Below are 12,325 nucleotides of genomic sequence, written 5' to 3'. Positions count from 1 at the left end.
TGACTTTTAAAAGTCATTTGAAAATGACTTTAAAGTCAGAAGCAAGATCAATAAGGAATAGACTGGGGAGAGGTGGAATATGAAATCCTTACATGGCATATAAGAATCCACGTGATCTGACTCATGTTTCATCTCAATCTTTCTTTCCTGTACTACCATATAAAAATTACTTGCAATTTCCCAAATATTCCATATTCACATGCTTCCATAACTCAGTAAAAACTATTCTTTCTTATTAGATTTCCTTCTTTCCTTTCTTCACCTGGCTAACTCTGATTTATTTATCAAAATAAGCTGAGGTATTTTCTTCTCACAAAGGCCCTCCCAAAGTTCATTTTCATGACTTTCCTATGCATCCACAGAATTTATTATGGTTGTCATGGTACTTAATAAAATATATTATCTGTTTATTTAGTTAGGTATTTAAATAGTACACTAATATTATATCCAAAATAAAAATTTCAAACAGAAAATAAATATATATATATATTATATATATATATATATAATATATATATAATATATATAAAAACCTCATAGATAAGAATAAAAATTTTACGTGAAGTAACATTACATACTCTTTTGCTACTCCTAGACTGGTATGTGTTCTCCTGGGTTTTTTTGTTTTCTGTTTTTGTTTTTTTTTTAATTTATATAACTGCACACATACAAATTGGATAAGACTATTTGTATTGTTCTATAACTTCTTTTTCACTTAAAAGTATGCCCTAGGGAAAAAAATATATATATACCCTTTCCAGGGCATCTATCCATGACAGTAAACATGTATCTACTTCAAGGCATGGATGTGGCACACTTTATGTAACCTATCTCCCTTCTGATAAAAATTTAGTTTATTTTTGGGGGTGTCTGGGTGGCTCAGTTGGTTGAGTGTACGACTCCAGTTCAGGTCATGATCTCATGGTTCGTGGGTTCGGGCCCTGCATCGGGCCCTGACAGTGCAAGACTGACTTGGGATCCTCTCTCTCTCCCTCTGTCTGACTCCACCCCTCAAAATAAATAAACTTTTTAAAAAATTTAGTTCGTTTTCAATTTTTTCACTACTTAAAGAATGTTCCAATGAACATTTTTGTGCATAAAAATAATTTACATTTATAAGTTACATCCTTAAAAAGTGGAATTTCTAAGTCATAACACAGGTAATTTCAGTTTTGCTTGAATTCTAATATACTATGTAACAAAAATCCATGCTATTCATTTATTCAGCAAGTATTTATTGAATGCCTACTGTGTGCCAGGCACTACTATATGTACTAAGAATTTAGCAGTGGACAAAAACATTCTAAATCCATTCTTCCGTGGAGTTCACATTCTAATTCACAAAAGCAGATGACATACATATAAGCATATACCATGTTGATGCTGACAAGGTCTAACAAGAAAAATAAAGCTGGATAAGGGGATAAAGACAGCATCCAAAACAGCATCACTTTGCCACACTCTGGCAAAGGGTACATGTGATACTATCAACCATCTCATCTACAAAAACTGTAATAAATTATTTATCATTCCCATGATTATTAGTGAATGTATATCTTTTCATATGTTAACTGGCCATGCAACTGTCATTTTACCTGATTATTTTACTCATAGACCATAAGCTCCTTGCAACCAACAGCCGTACATTTTTTACCCCTAGATCCTATCAGAGTACCTGGTATAAAGTAGGCTAAAAGACTGACAATATAAGTAGTATTCATTAAATGTATGTAACATTAATCACATTATTATATACATACCTAATGTTAATTACATGCAAAAACTATTTGTCTTAAAATTTCTAATGAATACTATTAAATGAGTAACATAAAATTATAAATCAGTAATAATTATTTTGGGAAATAAAAGTCCTCTCAAATCAATATACCACAGGAATAACTGGAAAATAAATGAACAGACTTAAACTCATTTAGAACCAGTAAAAAACTGCATTTAAAATTATGTCTAATACATTATCCCATCAAGATGTATCTTGACCATTATTATAATGATCCTAACTAATGTGGTTAAATGCTCAAAACCTTCCAAGCGGTGCTGGAAGGACTTTTATAAAATATAGCAAATCAATCAATGTGATACATCATATTAATAAAATAAAGGATAAGAACTATATGATCCTATCAATCGATGCAGAAAAAGCATCTGACAAAATTCAGCATCCTTTCTTAATAAAAACCCTCGAGAAAGTCGGGATAGAAGGAACATACCTAAACATCATAAAAGCCATCTATGAAAAGCCCACAGCTAATATCATCCTCAATGGGGAAAAACTGAGAGCTTTCCCCCTGAGATCAGGAACACGACAGGGATGTCCACTCTCACTGCTGTTGTTTAACATAGTGTTGGAAGTGCTAGCATCAGCGATCAGACAACAAAGGGAAATCAAAGCCATCAAAATTGGCAAAGATGAAGTCAAGCTTTCACTTTTTGTAAATGACATGATATTATACATGGAAAACCCAACAGACTCCACCAAAAGTCTGCTAGAACTGATACATGAATTCAGCAAAGTCGCAGGATACAAAATTAATGTACAGAAATCAGGTGCATTCTTATACACTAATAGTGAAGCAACAGAAAGACAAAGAAACTGATCCCATTCACAACTGCACCAAGAAGCATAAAATACCTAGGAATAAACCTAACCAAAGATGTAAAAGATCTGTATGCTGAAAACTATAGAAAGCTTATGAAGGAAATTGAAGAAGATACAAAGAAATGGAAAAACATTCTGCGCTCATGGATTGGAAGAATAAATATTGCTAAAATGTCAATACTACCCAAAGCATTCTATACATTCAATGCAATCCCAATCAAATTGCACCAGCATTCTTCTCGAAGCTAGAACAAGCAATCCTAAAATTTGTATGGAACCACAAAAGACCCCAAATAGCCAAGGTAATATTGAAGAAGACCAAAGAGGGAAGCATCACAATCCTAGACTTTAGCCTCTACTACAAAGCTGTAATCATCAAGACAGCATAGTATTGGCACAAAAACAGACACATAGACCAATGGAATAGAATAGAGACTCCAGAATTGGACCCACAACAGTATGGCCAAATAATCTTTGACAAAGCAGGAAAGAATATCCAATGGAAAAAAGACAGTCTCTTTAACAAATGGTGCGGGGAGAACTGGACAGCAACATGCAGAATGAAACTAGACCACTTTCTTACACCATTCACAAAAATAAACTCAAAATGGATAAAGGACCTGAATGTGAGACAGGAAACCATCAAAACCCTAGAGGAGAAAGCAGGAAAAAATCTCTCTGACCTCAGCCGTAGCAATTTCTTACTTGACACATCCCCAAAGGCAAGGGAATTAAAAGCAAAAATGAATTATTGGGACCTCATGAAGATAAAAAGCTTCTGCACTACAAAGGATACAGTCAACAAAACTAAAAGGCAACCAACGGAATGGGAAAAGATATTTGCAAATGACATATCGGACAAAGGGCTAGTATCCAAAATCTAGAAGAACTCACCAAATTCCATACCCGAAAAACAAATAATCCAGTGAATAAATGGGCGGAAGACATGAATAGACACTTCTCTAAAGAAGACATCCAGATGGCAAACAGGCACATGAAAAGATGCTCAACGTCACTCCTCATCAGGGAAATACAAATCAAAACCGCACTCAGATATCACCTCACGCCAGTCAGAGTGGCTAAAATGAACAAATCAGGAGACTACAGATGCTGGCGAGGATGTGGAGAAACGGGAACCCTCTTGCACTGTTGGGAATGCAAACTGGTGCAGCCGCTCTGGAAAACAGTGTGGAGATTTCTAAAAAAATTAAAAATAGATCTACCCTATGACCCAGCAATAGCACTGCTAGGAATTTACCCAAGGGACACAGGAGTGCTGAGGCATAGGGGCACTTGTACCCCAATATTTATAGCAGCACTTTCAAACAATAGCCAAATTATGGAAAGAGCCTAAATGTCCATCAACTGATGAATGGATAAAGAAATTCTGGTTTATATACACAACGGAATACTACTTGGCAATGAGAAAGAATGAAATATGGCCTTTTGTAGCAATGTGGATGGAACTGGAGAGTGTTATGCTAAGTGAAATAAGTCATACAGACAGATACCATATGTTTTCACTCTTATGTGGATCCTGAGAAACTTAACAGAAGACCATGGGGGAGAGGAAGGGAAAAAAAAAAGAGAGAGGGAAGCAAACCATAAGAGACTCTTATAAACTAAGAATAAACTGAGAGTTGATGGAGGCTGGGAGGGAAGGGAAAGTGGGTGAAGAGGGCACCTGTTGGGATGAGCGCTGGGTGTTGTATGGAAACCAATTTGACAATAAATTTCATATTTAAAAAAATTATGTCTAATACATTATCCCATCAAGATGTATCTTGGTACCATTATTATAATGACCCTAACTAATGTGGTTAAATGCCCAAAACCTTCCTAGAGGTGCTGGAAGGACTTTTATAAAATATGGCAGATTCAACATAGTCAATGGTTTAAACCCAATCAACATTAATTGCATCCAAGGCAACTTAATATCCTTATTAGCTTAAGGCAATCCAGGGCTATACCTACAGCTGAACTTACACACCATGTATCAAAGGAATGGAAAGTGTAAGAACAACCTGGGATATAAGAAAGATGAATAAGGGAAAGCAATGCTGTTTAATCAATCAGTAAATGTCCACTATACTAGGAGAGAATGTTCCTTCATCCTGCAAGGCAAGAGTCATTTACAGACTAATGCAGTCTTTTCTCACCAAAAAGTTCACCAACTGCCCCATCTTCTCTATAAATCCCCTTCTACCAATGTTATTGTCATACCCTGAGTTCACCGGATTTCTCATGTATATACTGTAGTTACAGAGCAGTCCACCAAAGGATTTTTTTCTGATTTGAGAACACATATGTATTATACTTACATACCAAGATATGTCTTAGACATGTATAACTGTACATCTACAGACCAATTAATTTTTAATGGATCACTTTTAATTGAAAAACATAGAAATCATATTAAACAAGGACAAACAGACATTTGATGGTTGTCTATTACATTAGCATTTTCTATGTATACTAAAATTCATTAATGAATTTTACTCCCTCCAGGATAGTGTAAGTCCTGACTAAGCAGAGTTTAAAGAAGAAGACAGGATTAGTGTTAAAGTTCAAAGAAATGTAGAAGTCTATAAAATGACATATCAAATGAAGACCAGAATTCCCTACAGCCTCCTCCCTTACTACTATCTCTCTACCAGGAGAGACAAAAGAGTAAGAAAAAAAAAAGAGAGAATGAAGGAAAATGTAAATGGAAACTACTTCATATGAATGACTTTAGGGAAAAAACTAAAGTTCTACATTAATGGCAGAATATAATTTATAAAATTTTATTACTGTTACTATCATGCCCTAAACACACACAAACACAAATCAGAATTATTCAAAGAGAAGAAATCCAAGGGGAGGGACCTAAACAATAATATTCAGGTATACAAAAATCTTAACCAAAATGAAATTGAAAATTACTTAATTAAAAATTTTTCCACATAATTTCTAATACACATTTTTAAGCATCAACAAGACATAAAAGAAAAGTGATTTTAGAAAAACTTTCAACAATGATATTAAACAAAAAATTATTCTAGTTAAACAAAAAATTCTGATTGGCCAGAATACCCCATATAAATCAAGTATTTTTTTTTTACCTGAATTTCAATTTTATGTACACACAAGATATACTTAGTCTGTTTTCACAGAGATTAGTTTACACTCTAAAATGTAGTATTTCCAGTTGAAAAGCTACTAAATATTGCTATTAGTTTTTAAGGAAATGTTCAATTCCCTGTCTCTGAAGACTTCTAAATCTGTATGGCCTAGAAGTAATCAACCTTATATCAGTATCCTGATGTGCTACTAAACAGAGAACTCCAAAGATAATCCACTCAGGACCTAATGTGCAATTATGTGAGAGCATTCACATAAACCACAGGGAGGAAGGGAGGAAAGGATTCACTCTTTTATTGTGTTCCCTAGTACATGAATGAAGGGTCTCAGAATGATCACTGCTATTTTTATTATCATGGTTGTTTATTAACCAGCTGAACTGTAAATTCCTGCTTCTCCTTCCAGTTTCCATTAAGCCTCAGCCACAAAGGCTTCCTTGTCTTCCCTGAACAGGGATGGACCTTCTTTCTCCTATGATCCCACAGTATTTTAAACATACCTCCATTATTGCCATTAAATTCTTGTATTTTAATTCCTTATTTGCATGACCATTTCCAATGCAAGTTTTAATTTCCTAGAGAAAGACATTCTATTATTTTTCCAAAGCAACTTTTGCTTTTGTTGGAGTTCAATATATACTTGTTAAATGAAGGAATAATCAATCAACATTGTATCAGAGATTCATTCCTCCAGTTCATTATATAGAATAAGACTTGAGATGGCAAGACAGTTTCTCTGACATATTTTCCATTCCCAAACTCCCTGTATTACTAAAGAAAAGGCCTATAACTGCCTTCTTAATACAAAGAAAGAAGTATTTCCTGCTTCCATCAAAGACTAACCTCTCCAATTCTATTTCATCCCTTCTGAGTTTTTCATGGGATTTGCTCTCACAATTATCTCCTCTCTCCTGCATCATCAATTATTCTCTTCAGTTTAATTATTCCCATCAGCTTACATAGTCTGGTATCCTGTCTCTTAAAATTTTTAAATACAAATAAAGCAAACAAAAATAAACCCTCTCTTGCCTTCATATCCTCTTCCAGTTACTATTTCTTTAAGAAGCTGTTTCTCATCTCCCCTTCACTGTAAAACTTCTTGAATGGGTTAGTGGTATTTGTCTTAACTTCCTCATTCCCATTCTCTTGTAAGTTCTCTCCATTTGGGCTTCATTTTTTTATCACCACTACACTAAGACTGCTATCAGGAAGGTGCTACTGATCTCCATGTTGTCAATGCCCATAGACACTTCTCGGTTATCCTGCTCAACCTCTCAGGTCATTTGACAAGGTGGGTCACTCCTTTCTTCTAAAGACATTTTATTCCCTTAGCTCCCTTAACACACAGCTAGTTTCTTGTCCTCTTAATTCAATGACTGTTTCTTAAACTTCTTTGCTGACTCATCTTCTTCCCCTCAACCTTAGGAGTGACCCAATGGTGAGCTCCATTCTCTTTTCTACATCTTCTCCCACAGTATTAAATACAATCTATATACAGATGCCTTTCAAATTTCATTCTGTAACTCTGACCTCTCTTATAGTGAACTGTAAACTTGACATCTGCACTTGAATTTCTACTAGGCATCTCATAATTAACAAGTCCAAAGCTGAACTCTTGATTCTAATTTGTTCTTCCCCCAATCTTCTTTATCAAAATAAACTTTACGATTTATCAGGCTGATTTCTTAAGAACAATGAGGGTCTTTATATTATGTATTGTTCTGTAACAATTCTCCCAAAGAACAGCTTAAGACAATAAACATTTATTAATCTTAGACTCTGCAGGTCAGGAAACCAGGTACAGCTTACTGGTTCTAGCCCAAGTTCTCTCGTAAGATTGCAGTCAGGATATTGTCGAAGATTGGTCATCCAAAACTTTGAGTGGGGCTGGAAGTATCCACTCTAAGGTGGCACACTTAGTCATTGCTGACTATTAACAGAAACCTTCAATTCCTCTCCACATGGTCATCTTCAAAAGACTTTCCAATTAGCCTCATGATATGGCAGCTTACCTCCCTCAGAGCAAAAGATCCAAGAGTTAGCAAGGCAAGAACAGGAATTCCTTTTATGACCTAGTGTCAAGATTCATACTGTCATTTCTGCAACATCCAATTGGTTACTCAGGTTGGCCCTGCTTGGTTTGTGATGGGATGACACAACACCAAAAGCATGGATCACTGGCGGCCGGCTAATACAATCTCACATAGAGAAAAAGAAATCACACAATTGAATTCTTCATAGTCTTTTCAACCCCAAATGTTTCTTTACTATAAAATGTCCCACCACACAAAAACACAACACAGAAAAATATGGAATATGGCAGCCTGACTACTGGTTCCTGTCATTCTCCTCTTCCCAAGTGTCAGTATATTAGTATAGTGTGTTTGAGACTATAGGATTTACTAGAAGCTTTGGAAAAGTAAGTTAGGGACTTTTATATACTGTGTACTAAGTAGGAGACTAGAAGTCTCAGGAGGTAAGAGTCCCTACTAAAGAAAAAAGTCATAGGTCCCAAAATTAGCTTAGCTGTCAAACATGTGAGAAGCTCCTCAGGAAGGCCAGAACCTAATTGTGAGCAATCCTGATAATCTCCCCAATACAGTTACATGACTTCTCTGTTTTCTATATACAGCTCTGTAACATACTGAAATGATATAAAACCTTACCAAGGAATTGAAAGGCATTCTCACTGAGAAATATCATCATTAGCACTCTAAAAAAATTCTTTTACTGGAGATCGTTGAATTCTAAGTGACAAAAATCTAAACAAACAAAAAAAAAATTTGTTGTACCATATAATCAAATTCTAGGGATGTAAGCTAGCCTCAGAAACACTAAAACTACTACTCTCTAGCTTTCGTTTCTGTTTCTCTTTAGGCATTAATGTATTTTACAGACTAGACGTTTCATTCAGTTGTAACTATAGCCAGCATTGGCCCCTGGTTCATATTTTCTCAGTTTAGTTACCAGAAAGAGAAGGCTCTTCCCCCTGGACCCAATTTGAAATAAAAAATCTCAAAGGACTCTCCTTGATCCAGCGTGTTAACCACCTCACTGAATCAGGGGAACTGAATGCTATAACTCAGTTGGATACAGTGTTCATTCCTGAGAGCAAGGAACATGGAAAAATCCATTCAGAACGCATGTTATAGTGGAAGAAGTAGTTCTCCAAAGGAGGAGGAATGCTATTCCCAAAAGAAATGAGAGCCAATTGCCAGACAAAACAATAAGTGTCAACTTTACTTCTAACCTTAAACTATAACAGCTGTCAACATACTTGAGAATGCAGGATCTGGGAAATTAATGGTTACAAAATAAAAAGTAGATATTTTAATATTTTCATGGACTTAGCCAGTCTTTGCTAGGACTCACCTCATTTACTGGTGGCAAATTTTAAAAATATGTATCTTAGAAGAATATGTAAATGAAAGCAAATCAATGCACACAATAAAAAAATCAGCAGTTCAGAGAAGGTCATTTTTGAGAATTGCATAGTGAGTTACTATAAAACATAAAGGTGTAAAGGAAATTGGACCAGTGAATTCAAAGCTCAGTCATCTCAAAACTTACAGAAAAAAAAAACAATAAAATAAAAATCACAGAAGGAAGGACATTAGAAAAATAAGATATACCCAAGATATCAAATAACCAATAACAGTTTCAAAAGCAGGGAGAAAAATAGACTGGAGCGACTCAAAAGAAAAAGAGGAAATTTTCTCAGACCAGACCAAATACTAGTCAAGATTTATGAAATCAGACTCATAACTAGACATAGCATGGTGGAAAGACTAAACTTCAAAAAGAAAGAAATCTTACAAATATGCAGAAATATTTTATAAAAAGTTTCCTGGGGGGGGGGGGGGGCGCCTGGGTGGATCAGTCAGTTAAACGTCTGACTTTAGTTCAGGTTATTATCTCGCGGTTTGTGAGTTCAGCCCCTCATCGGGTTCTGTGCTGGCAGCTCAGAGCCTGGAGCCTGCTTCGGATTCTGTGTCTCCCTCTCTGACTGCTCCTCCCCTGTTCACACTGTCTCTCTCTCTCTCTCTCTCTCTCTCTTTCAAAAATAAATAAAACAATTAAAAAAAAGAATTTTTTTTAAGTTTCCTAGGAAGAAAAGATTGGATTATATCACCCATATACAAGCTTTCTTTTTAGTGAGAAGAAAAACTCATCCTTTCACCAAATACTTATTAAATTCCTATGAACTGTTTAGCAGCTGGAGATACAACAGTGAACAAATGAGATAAAGTTTCTGCTATGGAACTTATATTCTAGTAGGACCAAATGAAACTGCAGGCAAAATGGAAAAAGCTTGCTGAGCTAAATAATCTCTATGTAGGTAGGAAACTTTGCATTTCATTGTATTTTGTTTCATCATATTTAAGAGGTGATACTACATTTATTTTGTGATATTTGTTCTATCAATTAGGATTATGTTCAGCTCTAAAATTAAATTAACAGAGGTTCATATTTCTCTTATATATAAATCCACAGGTAGGTGGCCTGTGGGCATTCTAATAGCTCAATTCCATGAAGTCTTTAAAGATCTAGGCTCCTCCATCCCTAAGAATGTATCCTGTACCTACCTGGCCACACCACACACACACACACATATACACACACATACACACACCCGATCTCCCAAAATTATTTGGGGAATCCAAGGAATTAGCATTTTAAGAGGTATCCCAGGTGATCCTAATGAAGTGGTTTGTTACCCATCTAAGAAATCCTGAGGTAGGGGTATGAGGAAAAAAATAGTGAAATAAAATTACTTGTAAGAATCAAACTATGAAATCAATAAATAGTTGCTAAGAGCAGAAATATACAAAGCTAACTAAAGAAATATAAACGACTCACATTGACAAAATCCCAACTTTTAGATATTTTCTTGTCTACAGAAACAGTCAATGTGAAGCTGAATGATGCAAATCAAGTCCTCAGACATAATAAAAGCACCTAAAAAAGAGTCTCAGAGGCTTTCCCAAGATGTGACACCTACATCTTGTTGCACACCCTTTTAGAACTTCTCCAACCATCCTCTTATGAAAAGTTTGGATTTACTTGTTACCTTTTAAAACATGCCAGGTGATACTTTATAAATTTTTTCAATATTTATTTATTTATTTATTTATTTATTTATTTATTTATTTATTTTTGAAAAAGAAAGAACACAGGCCAGGCAGGGGCAGAGAGAGGGGGAGACACAGAATCTGAAGCAGGCTTCAGGCTCTGAGCCAGTTGAGCTCGAACTCATGAACCGTGAGATCATGACCTGAGCCAAAGTGGGACACTCAACTGACTGAGCCACCCAGACGCCCTGATACTTTATAACTTAAATTAATTTTGTGCCATTAATATTATCCTCCATCAGGTTACGTCTTAAAAACTTAGGTCATATTAAGCTGTTGCTACTCATATCAAAGGCTGTAATGAGATCATTTTCAGCTAAGGAGTTAGGCAAAAATGCAAAATGAATTTGGCTTTCACATTCTCATCTCCCTTTCATTCTGAAGAGAAATAGGAGGCAAAAGAAAAGAGAAAAGAAAGGACAATATATCATAAAGCCAGATAAACAATAGTTAGCACTATGTTATAACATCCATCACTCTACTTTTCCTTAAAACAAAAGCAAGATGGAGTTGATTGTTTGTGTTCACCAAGTGGTTTTTGAAAATTCCTATCCACTGGTCCTGTTCAGAAAACAGATGCATATCCATCTAAATTATCTTAAGTTCAATAGCTAAAGTAAACTTCAGACCATTCTACTACTCCTCCTTAGAACACTTCCCCTTACCTGGTCTTTTTGCTAAGTCCTATCCTCTAAAATTGCTGTTTAATTTCCAATTAATTATTCTACAGTTACCAATCACTCAACCTCTCAGTATGCTGTGCAAGGCATTCCTATGATCAAACAGTTTCAAATTGGTGATAGAGCGTTTATTTTCTGGCCTCCGCCAAGGAGATCCGGGACTTTGGGTAAGTCTCTTCAACGTTCAGAACTTAGTTTATATCATTTGAAAAAAATAATGTTTGGGGCACCTGGGTGGCTCAGGCGGTTAATCCCACTCTTGATTTCGACTCAGGTCACGATGTCACTGCTTGTGGGTTCAAGTGCCAGTGCAGAGCCTGCTTGGGATTCTTTCTCCCTCTCTCCCTTCCCCTCCCCTGCTCTCTCTCTTTCAAAATAAATAAACTTTTAAAAAGAAGAAGAAAAAGAACGCTTGTTACAGATTTTCTAAAATCCCATCGAATTTTTAAGCGTATGATTGTGATTTAAACGTAACCAGCATTCCTGTAAAGACATGGTAGATTTTCTTCAGGGGAGCTACTTGGCAAGTTTTAGGTAACTTTTCCCAAGCCCGTCATTGTGTGTGTACTTAACGGAAATCTACTTATGCTCCATTTTACCTCCAAATTAAAGGGGGTGTGGATAACCTACATTTTTGCACTGAGAACAGAATCATGGCCCCTGCTAGGCTGTATCAGAACGACAGCACAGCCAACATACACCCAGGAAGCTTTTTAGAAGCAAAACCAAGGGATTTGTCAGGTGAAAGCTACGCCCGGAGATGCTTTGTTTTAC

At 35.7% G+C, this 12,325-nt stretch overlaps 1 long non-coding RNA gene across 1 annotated transcript in view; it reads right to left on the bottom strand.

Annotated features, from left to right (window-relative positions):
- Positions 1-12,325, bottom strand: part of LOC122241441 — a 54,520-nt gene that overhangs the window by 30,540 nt on the left and 11,655 nt on the right. The window lies entirely within an intron of this gene.

This window comes from Panthera tigris, chromosome C1, assembly GCF_018350195.1.
Source record: "Panthera tigris isolate Pti1 chromosome C1, P.tigris_Pti1_mat1.1, whole genome shotgun sequence".
NCBI lineage: Eukaryota > Metazoa > Chordata > Mammalia > Carnivora > Felidae > Panthera > Panthera tigris.
Note: the sequence above shows the minus strand (reverse complement) of the source record. Positions and strands in the feature narration are given on the sequence as shown.